The sequence below is a fragment of the Cavia porcellus genome, unplaced genomic scaffold (genome assembly GCF_034190915.1).
Source record: "Cavia porcellus strain 051 isolate PalLab524CR breed Dunkin Hartley unplaced genomic scaffold, mCavPor4.1 scaffold_24, whole genome shotgun sequence".
Lineage (NCBI taxonomy): Eukaryota > Metazoa > Chordata > Mammalia > Rodentia > Caviidae > Cavia > Cavia porcellus.
In genome coordinates, this window is record NW_026947507.1 from 9,548,211 (window position 1) to 9,572,922 (window position 24,712).

A 24,712-nucleotide genomic window follows, 5' to 3' on the forward strand; every position below is an offset into this window, starting at 1 on the left:
GGGAAAATAAAGTGGTTCATACTGTTCTAGAAATTGTAAATAATTGGGCAATGGCGTCATAGGATTCAGAGGGCACACAAAGGAGAAAAATGGGAAAGACAAAGGACAATGATGTGCTATAAAAGGTTGATGTAACTTCTATCCTGAGGCCCGAAACACCAAATGCTACACTTTGTGATAGATGCTCACATTTCAGTGATAAAAATCCTGCACTGCTTGTCCACAAAGACAGGTTTCTGCTTTTTGTTATTCTTTGCTTTTGGTGAAAATTCAAGGGAATGTGTAAGTTCTACATTTGTGTGAATGTGGGGAGGCAGACAAAACAATAACAGCAAGCAATGGAAAAGAGACAAAAATTAGGATTCAGAAATTTGTCAAACTATTATTGCCTGCCCATATAGACACATATACACATACCTTCATATCCACAAACCTTCAGAATCATTGGAAAAGGCACTGTATGTTCCAGAATACATGAAATGGAGTTTTAAATTCATCTTTTCTACATAAGAGTGAAGCAGGATTCTAAGCAGGAGGTAACTTATAATTCTTCACTATTCACTTATAATTTATACAAATAGAACAAACTAAGTTTTTCATTTCCTTTTCGTAATGTGCTTTTCCCTGGTACTGGTCTTTTGAACTAAGAAAATGAACTGATTATCAAACAAAAGAACTACTGACAATGTGCCTAAACAGACTAGTAAATACTAAAATACATTATTCTCCTAGTCCTCCAGCTCCTAGGCCTATGAATGTAGCTTTAACTCTGCTGTAGCTTCTGTCTCCCCAACTGAACTTCATCTAGCACTGCAATTGCAACAGTGATGCCTCAGCTTCCCTAGTACTTGAAATCTGCCCACGAAATCCAGCCGGCAATGGACTGTGTTACCTCCTCTTAAAACACTAGCAATAATGAGATTAATCATTTGTGATTAATCATTTGCACACTGATGACTGAGCCCAAGTGCCCTTTTGATTGGCAATCTACCAGTCAACAGCTGGCAATGCTGGGATCACAGTGTATTAAGTTGTACTGGCAAAGTTATGTAACATGGAGCCCTGTCATCAGTGCCGCTGTACAGATCCTCTTCTTAGTCATAGTTGTTGCTCCTGCGTACTCTTTTGATCCTCAGACCACTTCATCTTATATAATAAGAGCCTTTTCTTAAAAGCTGATCTAGTAATTTTACTTTCATATGCTTCTAGTTCTTTTCATACCTTTCCCTAGCAACGAGTTTTCTTCCCTGTGGTTCATCAGATCCACTGGCTGGGCTTCTTACAAAGTAGACAAGGCATCAATTCCCTGACTCGTTCTTCTCCAATATGGCATTTGGTTGTCTTAAGAATTTGCCCAGACACTTCCGGGAGAACATGGCGGACAGATAACAGCAACTACCGGAGGCTCTCTGAAAGACTCGGCTCAGAAGCCAGGAATGGTGCGGACTAAGGAGACATAAGCAGGTGGAGATATGCTCTGCTGACTCAGGAACAAACTGGGCTGAGAGAAACCAACTTGGAATGCGGTCCTGGTGCTAAAACAGGAACAGAAAAGCCTCGGTGTGGAGGCTGGACCCTACGCCATTGTAAGCTGCAATCTGGGTTTCCCACCGCGCGGCGGCTGGCTGCCTCTACAGCGGCTCGGCAAGGAGAGAGATGCGCAGAAGCTCTGAGAACGGCAATCTGCAAATGGCAGGGAGGCATGCACTGACTTGTGGTGAGGTGAGTGAGAGAAACTGACACTCTACCACAGTTTGACTCCAGCGGAGGACTTTCTGGGCCCGAGCAGTCCTGCGGGAGCAGGGCGCAGTGGTGACTCCAGCCACACATCCCCCTCTCGGGCGGGATTGGTGAAAAGTGCCTGGCCTGCGTGACGCTGCCGGCGGACCTGGTAGGCTGTCCCAACCCAGATCCCAGAGCCTGACGGTGGCCAGGAGGGGAGACGCGTAGACTGCCTGGTCTGTAACTCCCTGGTGCACAGCGGTGAGCGGGAACACCTAACTGGCACAATTCGATCAGGCTGTGGCTGACTGGGAGAGAAGCTGGGCCTCTTATATAAGCTTGCATATATAAGGAACAGAGAAGAAGAGGCAGCATGGGAAGAGGCAGCAACAAGAAAGGCTCCTCGGCCCCCAATTCTGAGAAACAGGCAATAGCAGACACCGCACCAATACACATAAGGCACCATATAGAGAGCCTCATAGACCAATTCAGGAATGAAGTTATCAACGACCTGAAGCTAGAAGTATGCAGAATAGTTAGAGAAATGCTAAGTACCACCCAAGAAAAAACAGGTGGTGGAATGGAAGAACAGAAAAAAAGGGGAGAATTGTTTGATGGAGAAAACAGAGAAAGCATAGAATACGTGAAGCAGGTTCAAAGGGACTACCAAGATATAAGAAGTCTATAGAAGACTGGCATAACAGCTTGAAAGAAACTAAGGACAGACTATCTGAACTGGAGGGCAGACTTGTAATATGGGAGAATGAAATGAAAAACTTCTTAAAAATAACAAAGAAACAAACAGCAATAATACAAAGACAAGAAGATGATAAGAGGAGCCATAACTTAAGGATTAAGAACATAAAAGAAGAAGTAGGGACACAAACAAGTGAACTACAAAAGCTACTCACAGAAATAATCCAGGAGAATTTTCCTAATTTAGCAAAAGGTAAAGATACTCAGATGTATGAGGCATACAGGACCCCAGCTACCTACAACCCTAACAGAGAAACACCCAGGCATATAATAATAAAAATTCCAGAAATTCAATACAAGAACAGAATATTAAAAGCTGTCAGAGACAAGAAACAGACCACTTACAAGGGAGCACCCATCAGAATTACAGCAGATTTCTCTGCACAAACCATCAAATCACGAAGAGCATGGGGGGAAATAATTCAAGCTTTGAAAGATAATAATCTCCAGCCAAGATTGAGATATCCTGCACAACTGTCCCTGGAAATTGATGGAAAAACAAGGTGCTTCCAGGATAAAGAGGAACTGGGGGAATTTGCAACCACCAATTCAACTCTACAGAGAGTATTGCAGGATATTCTAAAAAAAAGAAAAATACAAAGAATCCAGAAATAATGGCAGAGAGGCCACAACGAATGGAGCAGAGAACAAAATGAAGAAGACAAACTGACAGCTACTGACAGAAAAAGAGCTCAACAGAAATGAGGCAGAGAAGATTGGATGATAGGAACAGCTATTTTGGAGAAAATGACATCTTAATAGGTAATACTGATTTAGTATCATCTTGTTTTGAAGTCTCATCTAGCTTTTGTCCTTCTGTCTCCAATGGTCTAAATAGGCTGTATCTTATTGGATTTTATTATGTACGATAGTATAAGCAAAAACCTTTTCAAGACAAGGAGATTATACAGAAACCATTGTTCATTTTCTGTTAGTCGATTCTAAATACTCTGTAATGCTGTCATTCTCTTGAATGGTTTTACATTGTTTTGATATACTTAATGCTACAGTATACGAAGTTGTACTCAAGGATTTCAAAGAAAGAAACAATATGGTAACTACTTTTAGGTTAGGATTATCTTGTGGTGAAACACTATTCTGCTTAAATGGTTATGTTTTGATCTGCGCTGTTTCCTTATTATGCCCTCTTTTATCTCAATTTCCACTCCATTATTTACTTTTTTATCTTTATCCTTTTAATTAAAGGAAAAAAATAGCAGGATATATTATAGTAACCCACTTTGACTTTTCATTACCTTGATTTAAAGCCCTGTATTACTCTCACCATCTGGTTTTTAACTGATGTTCCCCTATTCTGTTTTGCTGGATAGTATCAGGTTCGAAAGTTTAGGCATCAGCTGTGAAGATAACGAGATTCATTATGACGCCCATTCTTGTCGACTTTTATCTACTTTTGAAGACCTACAATGTCTCCAATGTTTTGGTTTTGTCGGTTTTATTCTTTACTGTTTTGTTCAATTGTATTATAACTAACGATATAGGCAATTCTATTAGAGATAGCGGGAGGCATTCTGGTAACCATTGTTGATCACCTTGTATTATGTTTTTACATTATCTATTATGTCCACCCTTTTGACTTGACCGATTCTGTTCTGTCACATTTGGTTTTACTCTCTTCCAAAAAAGTAATAAGAACCGTGGGAGCAATGAAACCCAAAATGTGTAATAGTCATGGTACAAAAGAGAGGAAAAGAAAGTGCTCCAAACTATATAACTGCATGTATATTTAAGTGTATAAGATAGAAAATGGTATCACAGAGTTTTATTGGATCAATGAACAGAACTGTTTGCAGTATCGTTGATGGAATGTCCACTTTACAAACTTTAATTTTGTGACTTGAACAATTATTTCTAAGATGACAATATGTAATCCATTAACTAGTGATTTCCTACTGTTCATTTTTTTTCTGTAAATCTGTATAACTTGTACCCTTTCCCTGCTTTTTTTCTTTTCTCCTTAAATAAAATTTAAAAAAAGAAAAAAGAAGAAAAAAAAAAAAAAGAATTCGCCCAGAAAAAAAAAAAAATCTGTCATTGTTAGTTACTCCTCCAGTCCTAAATTTTATGTTTCTGCTTATATCATGAGATGGAATAAATAATGTAGAAACTAAAAATTACCCAAATTTATCCTACTCCATGGATGTAAGCTACTCTGTGCCTTTTTCCTTTGGTCTGTTTTCTGCAAAGACCAGAACTTGAAGCTAATACCTAGTTACATCTGACTGCATTCATTATACAAAATGAAAGAAAAAAAAATCCTCTGAAAAAAACTATACTTACAATGTTTTTTTTCCTATGTGATTACTAAGTAATAGCTCATGGTGGGAAATTAGATAATATAAAAGCAAAAAACATCACATATTTATATCTTCTAATCTTAGTTGTTACTTGATCAATTTTCTTCTAATTATTCTGTAATTATATTTTTATATCTGCATCATATTTATGCAAATGGTTTCAAATGTGCACAATTCTCTGAGAAAAACTGGATAACGTCTACAGTTGTGCATCAAGAAACTACATTTGGTAGCTGCATATCCGGAACTAAAGAGGAAAATCTGAACTCCAGTAGGGGAAATCAAAAGAAAGAGTTAGAGGAAAAAGAAAACTTCTCCTACATAAACAGTCCTCTAACTTTGTCCTTTCCAAAGAGTTCTGAAGAAATTAGAGAGCCACTGTCTCCAGATGGATGACAATTTCACAGGTGGCCATCTCTGATTTGTTGAAATTCAGGAAATCATTAATAAGTACAATCACTTATTTGTTTTCAATTTCCGCATTCTTGTATCTTCATCAATTTCCTCCAATTCTAGTAAATAGGAAAGTTTCAGGTAAGAGGATAAAATTTATGATGCCAATATTAAACCTTCAATGTTGATGTCGTTATTTTGACCATTTTACTTAATTTATATGATTTCATATAAATCATATAAATTGGAGAATATTTACTGTTAAGCTCTCAAATATTGTACTGTATGTCCTTAACTTCAGTTTACTTGATATATTCCATTGGCGTGGTATGTAAAAATTCTTTTATTACTTACAAAGGACTCAAATCAAGCTTGCTAATCCACTGCCAAGTGGTTCATCTGATCATACTTTAGATTTCGGAGAACATCTAAATCCTTCTCTAGACCTTAAGAGATAAGAACAATGTATTTTTTGTCCACAGTAGGACACTACTAAGTGTTTCATGCATGAACATGTGTCAGGCACATCAAAATTAAACACTTGAACAAATTTTTAAATGGTATGTCTGGAAAAGAAGGACATTAGTATAAAACAACATAAATATTTGCACTATTGCCCATTAGGAGAATTTAATAGTTGAGATATAGCATAAATTTTGCAGATGTGATAGTTCTCTTTTGACTAATGAGAAGATTGTTTAAAGTTGCTTGATGCTTCCTGAGCGCCATGGGAGGTGGGGTAGAACATGATTAGGGGATAGCCCTGGCTCATTCACTTGCCTTGCCTGTGTAGCTAAATTGAGCTTGATTTATCCTTGGAGACAAGGCATGCATTCTCCATTAGCCACTTTCTAGTGATGAAGAAAGCAGAGAACACTGGCTTGCTGTAGATTTCCTGAAAGATGAGCCCTTATAAAAACCGTGCAATCAATGAGCTAAATCTGGGAAGCAAAGGAAAAATAGAAAACTGCCAGAACTCATGCCTGTATTTTTCTTTTGGAAAATGATGGGAAAAAAATTTCCCACATATCAATCAACAAATTTCCTACCTCGTTTACAGCTGGCTATTTTTAGTGGCTCCCCTTTATATAGCACAGCATGATTTCCAGACATAATTTTCCTAGCTTCAACAAATACCTTGCTTTTTACAAGAAGCGGGTCCACTATTCTAAAACAACTATCTGAGTTAGTTTAAACCATACATGAATGATTTTTCTCAAACTTTTTCATAGGAAATAAAATCTAAACATGAAACAGTTGCATTTGGCAAGTCAAAGGAGTATAACTGTTTTCAAAATGGAGAGGACAGAGAGAAATTTGCCCTCATAATCCTCACCTATGACAGTTCATTTTGATTTCCAATTTGATTGGCTTGACAAAGTAGTCAAGCATATTGCTGAGTATATTTGAATGGGTCATAGAGGCATAACCTTGGGGACGGTGTATCTGGCTCCTGACCTCTTTCCTCTGTGACACTCTTTCCTTCTGTTCTACTTCCTGGCTGTATAAGTGAGCAGCTTTGCTTCACTACATTCCTCTAACAGGACGTTTCTACTCAGAGCCGCTGATCATGGACTGAAACCTCTGCAACTTGAGCCAAAATAAACCTTTGCTCCTGTAAGTTTCAAGGGTCAAGTATTTTTTCCCAGCAGTGAGAAACCTAAAGAATATAGAGATCCTCCTTTTTGTACATTAGGGCATTTAAGTGATCTTTAAAAAGAAAACACTAGCAAATGTCTCATTAATCTTAGTAGTTTTATTTTTCCACACAATTTGTTTCTTGTTCGCATTCAGGAGTGATTTCCAATGATTCAATCCCCCCTACCACAAAAAGAATATTAATAAGGCATGACCTTGTCCTACCTCATGAAGAATGGGGACTGATCTTCACAGATGATGGACAGATGGTACATAAATCAATTGTGAGGAGCATTGTTTAGGGTGCCCAGTGTCAGGCCCAGGTTACCCAGTCTCACAGCAGGGGAAAAGTTTGGTTTTCATAAAGCAGAGTCACTTTGATATCCTAGTATTCTGTCATTCTGTCCCAAAAATACAGCAATGGTAACATATCACACTATACCCTCATCAAATGGGACAGAGGGCTAACAAGAAAAAGAGGTTGTTAAGTTTTAGTCTCATGAAAAATATGCATCCTTCAAGACTTTGCTAAAATCTTACATTCTGAAATAACTATTTAGTACAGCAATCTGTTCTCCCACACCCTCTCCAGAACCAGATGCCTCATATTCTACTCTATTTTTATATTATCAAGGGGGTAGGACCTTTTGTCTTATTATATCATTTACTTACTCATTTATCATCTGTTTTACCATTTAATACACATACTAAACACGGTGCAGGTTTTTGACAGTCATGTGCACTGATACACTGTTCCTTCCATGGAGAAGATGCTTGTTAAATATTTGTGAAATAAATGAATAGACAAAGAACATTAATAACTGCAAATTATTAACTTAGAGATTAGGACAATGACTCCAATGTTTATCATAAACTTCAACTCCAGTTAAAAATCTGGATAAGTCAATAAACTGTTCATTATCTCAGGTGTGTCAACACAGAACCACAGAACCTGATTTAATGGGCCAAGAATTAAAATGAAATCACCATGAAAGAGTCAGTCTGTGTATTCTCAAAGCATGTTAACTCTCTTTGGTACTAATATGCTATGCTACAGTAAATTAAGTTCACTTAACTTAGCAAAGGAAGTCATAACTTACCATTTAAGATTTCCAATGAGTAGAAAAGAAATCTATACTATCCAAGTTGAGTCAGATGTTGGAGGCTTACTTGAGGCTTAAGAGTAACCTTGCTGAGTGTGGTGGCACACACCTGTAGTCCAAGCACTCAAGAGGCTGAGGCAGGAGGATCATTGTGAGTTCAAAGCTGGCCTATGCTACATAGTGAGTTCAAAGCCAGACTGAACTTTAGTAAGACTTTATCTAAAACATAAAAGAGTACAATAGGCATTATAAAATGGGAAGACAAACTTAGATGGGGGAAAAGAGAAAAGAAAAATACATATATGTATGTATATCTATATAGAAATATATATATACAAAATATTTAAGATAATTTTACTATTAGTTCATTGAAAAGAAAGGTTTGTGCCTATACTGTTTGGTCAGTTTTTCATGCCTACATCTTGTAATGTGAACAACTACTTTGAAGACAACAATACACAATGTTCCAATCATTGTTATTCTACTACAGTCTTGAAAGTTTGTACCATTGTTTTTATTTTTTTCTTTAAAATTAAAAAAGAGTAACCTTGATACTTGAGAGTTTTATAATCAGGTCATAAGTAGAAGTGCCTAGAAGACATCAGGTGAAGCTTAAAATTAGAACTGAAAAGCCCTGCCCAAACGTATTTTCCTAAATAATGTATCAGCCTGAACAAGATGGTTAATGGATTTGCATAAATATCTTTTAAGTGTTACCATCACATTGACATTTAGGAGTAGTAAGATTTAGGACAAGCTACCAAGACTAAAAAATTCCATTCTACATCTTTTAAAAAATATATTTCATTAGGAGAAAAGGCAAAAACATGATATATTTGACCATTTCATCATGTATGAATAATACAATGATCTAGAGGAAAATCTCCGAAAAAGCCACTTGGCATTATATGAATATCGCCCTTTAAATGAAGAAAACATTATTTATTTCTGATATTTTTTCCTTTTATGACCATTAGACAACCTTATGCTTTCAGCAAACCCTTCTCCATCTACTTTTAAGCCACTGCCCGCCCTGAACAAGCCTGAGACCAGCTCTTTGGGTTTCTCCTTGCAGCCAGGATCCTCCCTGGAAGCAGCACCCTGAGAAATAGCAGCCGTCATGTCTGTGCTGGAAAGCAAAGAAATAATCATGGGTAAACATCAACAATTAGTGCTCACATTACAAAGTCTGAACCTATGTGCAAAAGAACACACAGGTGTATAAAGCACACCACAGAGAAGACAGGAAAGGAAGGAAGGGAGGGAAGGTGAGAAGGAGGAATAGAGAAAAGAAGCCAGCCGGCCAGGTCGCCTGCCAAGATTTCGATCCACCAATGTGATCACATAGAATTGTTCAGGCTCCAGCAAAAAAAAAAAAAAAAAAAAGGTGAACTTTCACTGGTGACTGGTGTCACTTATTTGCTATTAATCAAATCACTTACAAGAGTTATTCAACAAAGGTTTTTCTATTTCAAATTGTTAATTATTTATTAAATTATTTGTACATAAGCAATGTGAGTCTGCTTAGCTTGTGTTCTTAGTATTGATGATTCATGTAATTTATATAGATTTTCTCAGTTACTCGGAAATAGAAAAATGAAATTCAATTTGAGAGGTAAAGTAACCCATGGGCAAAACCAGCAACATTTCATTTCACTGAGTTTAATGCAAAGCTTTGTGTTATTTTTTGCTTCTTAGTTATTTAGTTAAGATTCACTAAAACTGGCTAAAGGATGTCATCAAAAAGGATGATAAAGAAGACAGTTAAAAATTTGTCACAGGTTGATAATAAATAATTGTCAAAAGATGCTCTGGAAGAAAAGAAATGCATTTGTGATAATATTTCTGAGCCTTTATTAGAAAAGTAGTTTAAATTCATGAACACTAAGCAAGCAAGCACAAGCGAGATGAGAATGGAATACAGCCATAGTATGCAAGGCACAAATTTCTATTCTGCACAATTTTTACTTGCAAATGCTGCAACTGTAATTTGTCCTATTTAAATATGCAACCATCCTTTCCACGTTCACATTAAACTAAATTCCCATAATTATTATGCTAATGAAATATAGCAGGAACAGGGATTTTACTTGCAATAAAAAAGTCTAGTTCAATCATTTAACATTTTGCCTTCAAGATACAGTATTTCTCTGAATATATTAAGCAACTATACAGTGAGTTCCTATTTTAATCTCTGTATTTTTATCTCTGTCAGTCACCAAGATTCTGTTCTAGAGGCAGTCAAATATCTACCAGCTCCTTTAACAGTTATAACTGATGGAGCATGTTGGTACTTTAAGTTCAAAGCAGCAGTCACAGGGGCGCCCAGACAGCCTTCTCTGTCTTCTACTTCACTGGAATACAGACATCAAGGCAGCCTGTCTACTTCTAACTTTATTCACTGGAAAGGTTAGGGAACTGGATAAGTCATGTAGCTTTGGAGCGGTCTTGATGAGGTTTTGTAAATCGAGTTTCAGCCAGCTAACCTGACCAAACTGTGCCAATATAGAGGGGAAAGACTAACACGTGTTTTCAAATTCAATTTGAAAGTCCAATCTACTTCTTTATTTAACCTCTGACTTTAGAAAGAAAAATCTTCAAACATTTTCAATCCATCTTAACCATGCTAGTTCTTGTCTTGATCACATTTAACAAAATGTCTTTTTTTAATAATCTATATTAAAATTTTACACAGTATGGCCTTTATACATCAGTGATTTCATAGTTTTAGGGAACATTACTTTCTTATTAAATTGAGCTAGAACTTACTGTGTTTAAAATGTAAGAATATTTCATTTTTAAATCAAATATGGATATCCAGTAAAATCCGTTTACACCAAAAGATTTGGTCTCACTTTCAAGTAGTTTTTGCTTCTTCCTTTCTCTCTTTCTTCCTCTCTTCTTTACTTAGTATATTTGTCTTCCAACTTCTGATTCAGTCTATTTACTTATTCACTTTATTTAATGAATCAATAGTGGTTATGTAGGCTTTATCAGTAAACAGACGTGCATATATGAGCATAAAATGTGTATCCAACTTCACATAAAATATGTACTTAAAAAGCTTATCTTATAGAAAACTAATTATATGCTACATAATTTTAAAAAGGAGTATTCAAACTATAGAAAACTATCTGATTTTTAATATTTTCTTCTTTCTTCAAATTTCAGAAACACAAGTCACTCTATCATAGTGCCAAAAATCTACCACAAAGTCAGCTGCCCTGCTGACATTGAATATTGTACAATATCTCAGTTCAAGAAAATATTGCCTATCCTCAAAAAAGCATTACTTTTTTTTTCAGATAACAGTGAACTACAAGAGAATGAAGTTAGAGGACTACAAGTCTTTTTCACATGTACTGCTCTTCATTTCCATCTTCCCAACTCTGATTTGATGTCTTTTCTGTTATATTTCATCTCATTAGTGAGGCCCCACCACTTCTTTGGATCACTGTGCCACGAAATTATACGTACATCAAGGCTGAGGACGAGAACCTGCAGAGATTTGTCCAGAATAATAAACCAGCACCAAATGAGCAGAGAAGTCAGTTACGGATTCACCTGAGTGATCATCTCACCCATGTTTCACTATGTTGCCCAGTGTACTATTAAATATGTCTTTGTCAAATATTTTACTAAAATTCACATGAGCTGTGTTCCTATCATTTTCCCATTTTAACATCTACAGTGACTATTTTAAAAGGAGTTGATAATTTTATATTTTTTGATTTTAGCTAATGCATCCTTTTCTCTAATGAGTACCATTCACTGTTTGAAAACTCACAAATCATTTTATTACAGAAAACTCACTCTACTATTTTTCACAAATTGAAACTCACTGAAATAGTGGTATGTTTTATAGAACCTATCATGATTCTTTAAAGAAAAGCTGCTGTATCTTAAACTAATTCACATTTCTCATAATTGCATTATGGCGAAAAGTGAAAATAAGCAAAGTTTAATTAAATTACTGAGTTTAGCTCTTGGGATCCAGAAATTCCCCAAATAAGAAATAATCTGAATTGGACCAGGCAAGGAGGATGGGGGGAGAGGGAAATAATACAAGGCTGACAAGTGTTAATATTTTATGGTAAATATGTTCATCTTTGTAGGCAAAGTTGTATGACTTTGTATGACTGAGTTTATTTAGTTTACATTTTAACAGATTTATATGTACAGGATTTATAATAAATTTAACCCACATTCACATCTACTTTTTTTCTTTTATGTACACTGGAAAAATAATATATACAATGGGATTTTAAAATCAGGCTATTGTGAAGTAATTTAAAGACTGGAAGAAATCAAACCTATTCAAACATCTGATTTTTGCTATTATTTTTGCTATTGTAATTATTGAGGACAAGACTGTTGAAAAAACACTCTCAGAGTTAGAATATTTATATGTCTTCCTGGATATCAGAGTACAGAGAAATTAACAAGTACAAAGAGCACTCATGAATATTTATCCCACATAAGCAATGACAATCTTTTTCTAAAAATAAATCCTTCTCCACAGACCTATAATACTTTACTTTGGGTACTGGATTACTTGCCCATTTTCAGTGGAGAATGCCTTATAGTACTGTGTAAATGCCTTTCTCAAATTTGTGTAGATTTTTTATTTAGGCCATGTTTTGGAAGTTTGTTGGACATTAATAAATTTAACATACTCGTATGGCCTAGCATAACTATTTCATGTTCATAAATAATTAATCCACTTACTCTTATAGAATCCACCGTCTCTTAATTGATGTTACAAGTTTATGTTTCATTTCTTAGGTCTTTGATGTGTTACTATTAATGATGGTAGAAGTGTTTAACTTATAATTGAAGTATAACTTGAAAACTCAAAGTGTGTAGATGCCGGATCCATATTAATTCATAAAAGTACGGTCAGTGCACTTAAGACTGTACTTTCTTCTTTAAAAGTTAAAGTGATATAATCAAATTAAAATACACGGGAACAAATTTGTACTTGAGATTACTCAAACAGCAAGGTGATCATTTTTCCATGTTTCTTATATTTTAAACTTACTTTTTTAAAAGTAAATTTTATTATAACATGAGCACAATATATAATGCCAGTGCTTCTTTAAAATTTATTTTGGGTATGTGGGATGTGCTCAAAGAATTCCACTGTCTAAGAATATTGTGATGAAGTCCTCCTCCAATCTCTTAACAAGTGTGACATGAAAATCTTGCCCTGTCAAGCTGAGTCAGGTGTGCTTGCATGCATACTCTGTAGGTCACCGGACATTATCTGCAGAACACCAAGCCAAAAGAAGACATGACTTTTTCATTAGATAAGTTTTATAGCTCCTGAGTGTAGTGCTATGCTTCTATGACTTGGGTATTTTTTGTACCACAAGAGAGTAAACACTTAAATGTTATGATGTAGCTATTGCAGTTCTCAGCACAGGACAACTCAAGCAAACAAAAGGCATCATAACTCACAAGTGTTATATCTTATCCATAAATTACTGGAAGCAATGGATGACAGTGAGAAACTGACCCCCATCCATCTCCACACTGCCACGCAGCTTCCAGAGATTCTATGAGCAAAGAAGTAAAAATGTGATTTATGGTATGTTGCAAGATACCATGCTTGCATATTGCTGTGTGTGGAACAGAGATCAATTCATGGCTTACAAATTTGTCAGAGGATAGTGCATCTTCTAGTCTGCCACCTTCAAATTAGGTGTCATGAGGAGAGAAAAATATGGTAGTGCGTTAAGAAAAAAAATGCCACATTTTGATTAGCTACAGAAATGGTGTGGGATAGTAAAACAGGGGACACCAGAGCTCTCATTTGATCACAGCATTCAGTCTAAGACCTAGGAGATGGAAACCGCAGGGCAAATACCTAAAACATAAAGGCACAACAGGAATCTTGACAATAGTGTCTGAAATTACATCGTTCAAAACAAGTGGTCACTCATGAAGAAATTCTTCTCCTATACCCTCAATATAGTTATTATAAAGAAATCAGCTTTCAACTACTCAAATAAATTTATGGACATATCATTCCATATTTATATGAATATTTATTTGAAAACCTTTATTTATGAACTTCATACTTCATGATGTTGATGTTGGGGTATATTAGGCACATATGATCAAATAAAGAATAATTTTATTTCTTATCATATAATCACTTGTAACTTACTCTTATTTGAAAGTTTAAGCTTAAAATCTCTCTTGGTCTAGTGAGTAGAGCAAGTAAATAATTAAAGATATTCTGACTAATATTAACACATTCTGTGATCTGCCTTTTTGAGAACTTCCTAGAAACTCTGTGAATTTGATTTGTATTCATTCCAATTGTGTTTATGGCTTGTGTTTAGATGGCCCCTCAAAGCCTCATGCAGTCATAGGTGGGACTTTTTCAGAGGTGGCTGAATTTACAGTACATGACCCTGGCATTCATTTATAAGGCAATGCTAGGCTCAAGAGCATCAGGATTAAGAGTGTGAGTGCTCCCTGTCCTGAGTATCCTGGATAAGACATAAGGGATAGAAAGAGCTGTGACCCTCCCTTGCATGTTAGCTTGCTTTTGTTTCCTGCTTCACATGAACTGGTTCGCCTCTGTGATCCCCTCTGCAACCACCCTGCCTTGGAGGCAGACAGTTATCGAAACCCTTACAAAATGTGGGCTTAATAAACCTTTCTTCCCTTAATTCATTTTTGGGTCTCAGCAATGAGAGCAGTAACTGAGACAAATTGCTTACACCAATACCTCAGAGTAGAATCAGCAGACGTGAAGTCTGTCTTCAGATTTCTGCTACGTTAAACAAAGGACAGGAGAGATGTTTTGTGTAATAATTAAATGTAGATTTTACCTCACTTGAATGTCCTCTTGAATTTTACCTATACTTTAAATATAACATCTCCAAATCTCAATTCTTGTTTCTAAATCTGTTTCTGTTCCACTGCAGTAGAAGTCATCTCCACCTTTCCATCTGTTCATATGGAATTTCTTCAGCATATTCTTTCCTGACACCATCTATGCACTGCACTTCCCCAAGTCCTGCCAATTATTCCTCCAAAATAAATGCCTTAGCAAACAGACTGGGTCTTAGTAAACATAGAATCAGTGTTAGTTTTATTCCTGTAATAGATACAACCCAGGAAAGTTTGTTTTTTTTTTTTTTTTTTTTTCTTAGTGATGAAAACTTCGCCTGGGGTAAGGAAGCACAAAAGGGTCTGGCACTAAATCTTCGCTACCAATATATAGATGCTGGCAAATAAGACTCTTTACGATTTTCACTATTTCCTGACACCTGGAGGGATTCTGAGCCTGCAGCAAGGAATCCCGCAGGTAGAAGAGCTCGTTAAAAATCACTACCGAGTTTTAATCTTGCTAGAGGGAGACAGAAAGCCACCTGGGCCCCTGTTTAGAGTCAAGCAAGGCCTAGACAGTGACATCCCCAACCTACAGCACTGACTTGCAAGAAGCAACTATAGCAAAGGAGTAGCAGAAATTTCCAAGATTCCGCATGAGCACAGAGGGAGGCATGTCACCAGGAAAAGGTGGAGACACAGAAATGGAGCCCAAGGAACTGGACTTAAACAAATTTAAACGAGACCTCAGGAAACTGAAAGAGTTTCTTAAAGGGCCGACCTGGCCTTGTCCAGTTTGTCCTGGTGGAAGTCGATAGACAGAGGGGTAGACACCAGCTAGTGGGGTTAGGGTGGGGTGACCCGCATGAGCAGGGACACAGTTCTTGTACGACAGTGCGGAGCCAGGGCAATGAGTTGGTGGTGGTCCCGCTGCCACACCTTACCCGGCCCTCTCTAGATCCCGAGTGGGGAAACTGAGCAAACCTGTGAATTAATAAAAAGGAGAGCAGGGGCACTGGGTGTGGGACATATGGCAGTGTTTGTGCTGGCTCTCGAGGGAAAATTCAACTGTGCAGAAGCTCAGCAAATGCTTTCCAGGATGCCAACGGCTCCACCAAGGGTGAGCAGAGACCCGTGCATGGAGCGCAGCTGTGCATCTGTGTGCTACACACATGTGTGTGCTTTCCAGTGTGCGCTTTTCTCTATCCAATTAAACTTTAACCCTACTGAGGGAAAAAATCTTCAGCAGCTATAGGGGAGGAGGAGACAGGAGGTTTAGCACACCCAGTTATGAACCTCTGCTCCTCCTCATTTTGTCTTCCTCTGACTGAGCATTACCAAGAACCAAATCGTTACTTCCTAGTGTTCCTACTTGCTTTAGCTGGGAGCAGGCGGTGAGTCTGAAAACCGGTGCACAATCTTCCTTAGAAAGTGGCTGTAAACGCCTCCCTGGGAAGAGAAGAGCACGTATTTGTTTTGCCAAGCTACCATTGCCATCATTTTGCATTTTTAAATGTTTTCAATATTTCTATATACTTTGAACGTGTCGACAATGAAAGGTAATAATGGTTTGAAAAACCAACCAAAACTGTTTTAAAGCTCTGTGATAAACAAATAATAACTTCTATGCTTATCAATGTATTTTTCTATTTTCCTGATACATATTCTCTAACTCTGTTTTGTCAGAACATAAGATTTCTACAAATGTAAACATTGTGTGTGATGTTTAGCAAAAATAGATTCTCATCCAGTCAAAAACATCTGTATCTTTCTATTTCCTGGTAGATGAAAATGTACTTGGTTTATTAAGTCTTTCCTCTAAACTTTAGAATAAAAGACAAACTGAACTGGACAAATCTATCTTATCATCTCTGACGTTTTTTCACTACTTCCTCTGATCCTCCTGCCCACAGTTCCAGAGTAATTTAGAATTTTCTATTTTTCATGTTGTAGTTGAGTTTCTATATGTTGCTTATCTTACTGTTAAACTAGATTTTTTGAAAGGGATTTATATCCTGTAGGTCATCCTGACATATCATATGGAAAAGAAAAAAAAATACAAGAGTTTCCACTGAATTCAAATATCCTTGCCAATATAAGATTTAAATTTACAGCATGCATTATAATATAAGCCTGTAATAAAACATATTTCAAGTTTCCAAACATAAGAGTATTTACAAGACATGCGGGAAAGTACCTTGTGCTCTAAATAGCTCTTTATTTTGATAAGATGAACACTTTCTTCATAGCTAAAACTGAAAAGTAGGGTTTTAGAAAGAAAGTGAAAATAAAGTATAAATTTGTCCCCTCTTTTTCCGATACTTGCTGCATCAAAAACTTGATTGAAATAATTGGTTTTCAAAAAAAATAATAATTGGTTTTCTAAAATGTGAAACTATCAGTTTCCTTGATTTTCCTCTGCAGTGGAAGCTGTGGCCCAGACAGGGAAATTGTCCCCCCCCCCCCCCGTTTGGCTGGATGAACATGCAGGCATGTTTCTAACACTGTGGCATATGACAGCAACTAACTGTGTCGTGGGGGTTCATGCCTTGGTGATTATTCCTTAGAAAGTTTTCCTTTTCCGTGTTGACAGCCTAACTGGACACCTAGTATTTCAAGTGGCAGTTCTACAAGACACAAAAAAGGGGGCTCAGAGGAGAAGCCACATCTCCCCACTCCACTGAGTCTGCAATCACAGGCCAAGGGGAAGAAGCCACACCCTGAGGCCCTGCAGCAATTAGAGGGAACATCGATGAGCTGCCACATTGCACCTCTCCACCAACCTGGGGAACCTCCAATCAGAGGACACAGGTACTACCCCAATCCCTTGCATCGCAGGAAAGGCAGCCAGTACAGTAAGTGCCAGGGACTTGCAACTGGCTGTTTCAGAGGAATACAGGAAAATGTCAAGACAAAGAGCAAAGTGCAGTCTCAGAACTCCAGCCCACCCAGAACAAGTCCTGGAGACATAGAACAAAAATCTTTAAAGTCACATATCAGAAGTTTCTCAAATGATAGCAACTGGAGTAAAGAATCAACTTAGTGCTTAACTGATTGATTGATTAATTTTACATGCCTATATCTCACCTGGAATAAGTCCAGGAAACATAGACATGGAAGAAATTAGAAGCCACACACCTGAAAATTCTGAAATGATAGCAGCTAAAGTAAATAAAGACTGTAGAGTTTATAGAGTTTGATTAACTTTGCATGCCTATATCTGATAGTCTGAGCAACTATTTAGAGGATAACAATGTGCAATATAGTAACTATTGTTGATTGCCTACTGTCTTGTTTTTGAAATCTAAGCTTTTTCTCATTGTCTTGTTTTGTTTTATTTTATTGTTTTGTTTTAGTCTCTTTTAAAAATGCAGGAGGAATGTCCCTCCCTAGCTGCTTGCAACACTGTTTTCCCAAGTTCATCCTATCACAAGTAGCCACATGGCATTTATTGTGATTGCAGCAAGTGGAGGTTTGTGGCAACAGTTATACTGATTTAGCTAATATGCTGGTAGATTTGGCAACAGGTTCAAATATCATGTCATCAGTATCATGCAGAAGAGAATTTTGTATGAACTGGTGCAAAAATTGCATTTGTGATGGGCAAAGGCTTTGTTTGAAATTCTTCATTAAGAATCATTTTTCTGGTGTGCTCTTTAACCCTACTTCCCTAACCAAGAGAGAGTGAAAAAGCAAAATCCAAAAAGGTAATATGTGTATAAGTTCCTCAAAAATCAAAACAAATGTATTACCTAAAGGAATGTTACAATATTATAGAATGTTCTTTGTATCTAAAGAGTACAGTGAATTGAAGTAATTTCCATCAACAGTAGTGCAGAATCATAGACACTTTTGACCAAGAATCACCTCCTTGTGAAGACATGATGTTTCTGTGGGTAGTCTTCTGAACCTACTTCCTTCACTGACTCGTTAGCAAAAGATTGGCTCTTAGAGGGAGATTAACCGTGAATCTAATCAAACTAAAATTTCAGAACAATCTAATTCATAAGTCACTACTAAAAGCTGATTAATTGTAAATTATATAAACTCATCAAAATTTTTTGTTATCTGTGGATGAAAATCATGAGAAACAGAATTTTTTTTGCTATGTAATTTTTTAAAATTTTATTTAAGGAGAAAAAGAAAAAACAGAAAAAAGGGTACAAGTTATACAGAATTTCAAAAAAATAAACTAGAAAATCACTAGTTAATAGATTACATATTGTCATCGTAGGAATAGTTGTTCTAGTTACAATATTATAGCATATAAAGTGGACATTCAAACAGTGAGACTGCAAACAGTTTGTTCAATGATCCAACAAAAACTCAGTAAGATGGTTATCTATCTTATGTACTTAAATATACGTGCAGTTGTATCGTTTAGAGCCCTTTCTTTTCCTCTCTTTTTTACAATGGCAATTACACATTTTGGGTTTTACTATTCCCACAATTCTTATTACTTTTTTTTGAAGAGGATAAAATGAAATGCAACATAACAAAACAGAGTCAGTCGAATCAAAAGGATGGATATATAGTATATAATGTAAAAACAGAATACAAGGTGATCAACAATGATTACCATAATGCTCTTGCGATCTTAAAAAAATTTGCCTATGTAATCAGTTATAATAAAATTGAACAAAACAGTAAAGAACAAAACCAATAAAACCAAAACATTGGAGACATTACAGGACTTCAAAAGAAGAAAATAGTCAAACCAGAATGGACATCATAGTGAATCTTATTGTCTTCACAGTTGTTGCCTATACTCTCAAAATTGGTACTATCAAACAAAACACAATAGAGTAAAATTAGTCAAAATAAGATGGTGAGAGCAATACAGGGTTTCAAATAAAGTTAATAGGAAATCAAAGTGGGTTACTATAATATATCCTGCTATTTTTTATTTATTTTTTCCTTAATTAAAGAGATAAAAATAAAAACATAAATAATAAAAAAGGAGGTTGAGATAAAAGAGGACATAACAACAAAACAGCACAGGTCAGAAGATAACCATTTAAGCAAAATAGTGTTTCACCACAAGATATCCCGACATAAAAGTAGTTAACATAGTGTCTCTTTCCTTGAAATCTTGAGTATAGCTTCATATACTGTAACATCAAACATATCAAAACAATGTAAAACCATTCAAGAGAATGACAGTATTACAGGTTATTTAGAAGCAACTAACAGAAAATAAACAATGGTTTCTGTATTATCTCCTTGTCTATAAAAGTTTTTGTTTATATTATCACATATAATAAAATCCAATAAGATACAACATGTTAAGACCGATAGAGACAGAAGAACGAAAGCTTGACAGGACTTCAAAACAAGATGGTATTAAATCAGCACTAGCTATTATGATGTCTTGTTTTCTCCAAAATAGCTGTTCCTACCATCCAACCTTCTCTGGCTCATTTCTGTTGAGCTCTTTTTCTGTCATTAGTTGTCATTTTGTCTTCTTCATTTCACTTTCTGCTCCATTCATTGTGGCCTCTCTGCCACTATTTCTGGAATCTTGGTAGTTTTCTCTTTTAGAATGTCCTGCAGTATTCTCTGTAGACTTGAATTGGTGGTTGCAAATTCCCCTAGTTCCTCTTTATCCTGGAAGCACCTTGTTTCTCCATTAATTTCTAGGGACTGTTGTGCAGGGTATCTCAATCTTGGCTGTAGGTTATTGTCTTTCAAAGCTTAAATTATTTCGCCCATGTTCTTCGTGATCTGATGGTTTGTGCTGAGAAGTCTTCTGTAATTCTGATGGATGTTCCCTTGTAAGTGATCTGTTTCTTGTCTCTGACAGCTTTTAATATTATGTTCCTATATTGGATTTCTGGAATTTTGATTATTATATGCCTGGGTGTAGTTCTGTTTGGGTATGTTGGTGGCTGGGGTCCTGTATGCCTCATACATCTGAGTATCTTTATCTTTTCTCATATTAGGGAAGTTCTCCTTGATTATTTCTGTGAGTAGCCTTTGCAGTTCATTTGTTTGTATCCCTGCTTCTTCCTTTACATTCTTAATTCTTATGTTATAGATCTTCTTATCATCTTCTAGCCTTTGTATTATTACTGCTTGTTTCCTTGTTATTTTTAAAAAGCTTTTCCTTTCATGCTCCCACATTACAAATCTGTCCTCCAGTTCAGATAATCTATCCTTAGTTTCTTTCAAGCTGTTATGTCAGCTTTCAATAAAGTTTTTAGTTTCCTGGTAATCCCTTTGAACCTGCCTCATGTATTCTACATTTTCTCTATTTTCTCCATTAAACAATTCTCCCCTTTTTTTCTGTTCTTCCATTCCACTATCTGTTTTTCCTTGGGAGGTTCTTAGCATTTCTTCAACTATTCTACTCATATCTTGCTTTACTCGGTTAAATACTTCACTTCACTCATCTATGAGGTCCCGGAGATATCACTTTATGTCTATTGGTGCCATGTCTGATATTGCATGTTTTCTGTCCTCATTCTCCTTTGCATGTACCTTTCCTGGATCAGTGTTCTCAGGATAGGGGCCTGAGGACCCTTTCTTGTTGCTCCCTCTTCCCATACTTTTTTGTTCCTTCCATACAAGCATATATAGGAGGCCCCAGTTTCTTTCTTTGTTAGTTAGTTTGTTTGAATTATGCTGGCTAGGTGTTCCCGCCCACTGCAGCATACTAAGGAGACAGAGACCTGGGCAGCCTATGCTGGGCCCACCCCTCCAGGTCAGTCAACCTACTGAAGGCTTCACTGCATTAGGGTGCACTGCCAGGCACAGGGAACCTGGTTTGAGCTAGCCTACTGGGTCTTAGTCCGTGGCATCACCCAGGTCAAGCACTCCCCACCAATCCCACTTGAGAGGGGAATATGTGACTGAATTCACTGCAGCATCCTGTTCCAGCTAGTCTGCCCTGTCCCAAAATGTCCTCTGTTGGATCCTCCTAGTCTATGGAAGGGTCCCGTTCCTCTCACTCACTGCAGGTCGATGCCAGAGCTCTCCACCAGCTCTGCTCTCAGTTCGGTTTGCTGATTCCCACTCTGAGAGCTCTCACATCTCTATCCCTGCTGTGTCAATTCAGATGCAGCAGTGACTGCAGGAAATTCAAGCCATGGTTTCTAAAGGCACGGGTTCCAGCTTTGGCACTGAGACTTTAGCTGTTCCAGTCATAGCACCAGGATTTTGTAGAAGCAAAAGTGACAGTTGGTTTCTCTCAATGTAGTTCGTTCCTGGGTTGGCAGGGTATATCTCCCTCTGCTTAGGACTCCCCACACCACACCATTCCTGGAATCTAAGCTGGCTATCTCAGAGAGCTATCTCAGAGAGCCTCCATAGCTGCTGTTATCTATCCACCATGTTTTCCCGGAAGTCCTCTATAATTTAGTCTGGAAGTGAACTCACTATCTTTGACTGGCCTCAAACTCCTGGTGATCTTCCTTCCTCACCCTCCAGACTGCTGGGATTACAGATGGGAGCCACCACACCCAACTGACACAAAGGTAGATGAAGGTGGCCCCGTGCTCAGACTGCCAAAGAATCCAGTTCATAGCTTCAGGCTGCAGCACTATTTAAATACCTTCTGAAAGATTGTATAAGCTTGTGAGCAAGTGCAAAATATACCAGAGATAGAGGAGTAAAGCAGAAGCACGAGATGAGGGAGATGAGAGAGACTCAGATCCTCACAGTTGTGGGAAGTTTCCAGCACTCTGAAACTGAATCTCTGGTGCACAAAGCCTTGGGCCTTCATAGAGAGAAGAACTGAAGCAAAGGCCAACTCACTTTGAGGCAGGGTCTCAGAGGAAAACAATATTATAGTAGGAAAAGCTAGGGAAAAAAATAATCTCTTTGTATAGTTGTTGTCAAGGAAATTTTTTTTGCTTTGGCTCTAAATAGAGGTTTATTTTTTTCTTAATTAAAAAGGATTCCTGATAATCAGATAGACTTTGTATGGTCCTCATTTATAGCTCTTCATGTTCTTAAAAACACAAGCCAGAAGTTAAAGTCTAAAGTGTATGTAAGTTTATAATGTTTGACAGTGCTTGTAGAAGCAAAAGTGACAGTTTTTCTGAAGGTTCCTTCATCTTTAATGCCAGATTTAAAAGGATTTTCGAGAATACTTCCAACACATCTAAGTTGACCATGAAATAATGGTAGAACACATGAAAAAATAAGCTACTATGAGTGAGGGTCAGAAAAAAAAATCCAACAACAAATCAAATCAGCAAAACCATGAAACACAGGATTTCTATGAAAAAAATAAAAAAACAAGAAATAATTGTGTTAAATATGATTTTAAAATAAGGAACAAAACAGTTACAATACTATTAAAAATTAGCAGAGTTTTTAAGATCCAAAGAGAATGTTTAGAAACAAATATTATAATCACTGAAATGTTAAAAGTATCTGGAATAGTTAAACAGAGCACCTGAGATAAGCATTAGTACAATTAAAGATATTGGACCATGTTGTTAGAATACAGAGAACATGAACAGCAAAAAGATGTAAAATATTAAAGGTAGACAAACAGGAACTGAATATCTAGCAAGAAGATATACTATTTATGCCATTAGGACTCCTCTTCCTATTATTCCTCCAATCCTAATAGTGGAAGCAACTATCGCTCATTTCTGACCATGCTTTATAAACAAACAAAATAAAAACTAAAATATTTTTAGTATGGTACGATAAAAATTTGACTTTTCCAAGAAGAAACTATTTTAAACTCATTAACACATCATAGGATAATTTTGAAAGAACAAGCAAAAAAACAGAAATGAATGTCTTAGTTACTTTTTACTTGTCACTGAGACAAAATACCTGATGGTCAAAGTTGGGAAAGGTTTATTTCTTACAGTTTTTGAGATTCAATCCATACTCAGTTGGCTCCAAGGCAGGGTGGCAAGGCAGGGCTGCAATCAGCAAGGCAAAAACCAGCCAAGAAATAGAATTATTTTGAACTCCTACTAAAGTATGTATCTGTGGAAGCAATACATACAACAAGCCTACCTCCATAACTGTGAGAGCAATTGTGTGTCAGATCCCAGCATTTCAAGTATCATAGCCTATTTGTGGCAAAGACATACAAAATTGTTACTGACACAGAGAAAGATTCTGAATTTCATAGCCCTTATATGAAAACAACTTCATATATTTCTAGTAATCTGTCTATTTCTTCTGGGTTATCAAACCTATGAGAGTAGAGGTTTTCAAAATAGGTGTTGATGATCTTCTGTACTTCTACAGTGTCTGTAGTGATTTCGTCTTTTTCATTTCTTATTGCATAAATTTGAGCTTTTTCTTCCCTTTTTAAAATGAGGTTGGCAAGGGGTTTATCAATTTTATGTACTCTTTCAAAGAACCAACTCCTTGATTCACTGATTCTTTGGATTGTTTTCTTAGTCACCACTGCATTGATTTCTGCTCTGAGTTTTATAATTTACTCCCTTCTTTTGGCTTTGGGCTTGACTTGCTCTTCTTTTTCTAGATGTTTGAGGTGTAGCACTAGGTTATTTATTTGTATTTGTTCTGTTTTCCTGATGTGGGAACTCAGTGCAATAAATTTTCCTCATGTAAGAAATGATACAAATACATAAACATATGTGGTAATCATGATTCCCCATTATATTGCTTTGAAGCCTTATAATGTTTTCGTTCATTAGTTGGGATGGTTTTACTGTGGGTTGTTTGATTTTATTGTTTGTGATGGTATGAACAGCTATTTTGAAGAAAATAGCTGATTTAATATCATCTTGTTTTGAAGTCTCATTAAGCTTTTGTTCTTCTATCTCCATCAGTTTTATCATGTTGTATCTTATTGGATTTTATTAGATGTGGTAATATAAACAAAATTTTTATGGACAAGGAGATAATATAGTAACCATTGTTCATTTTCTGTTAGTTGGTTCTGAATACCCTGTAATGGTTTCATTCTCTTGAATGGTTTTACACTGTCTTGTCATG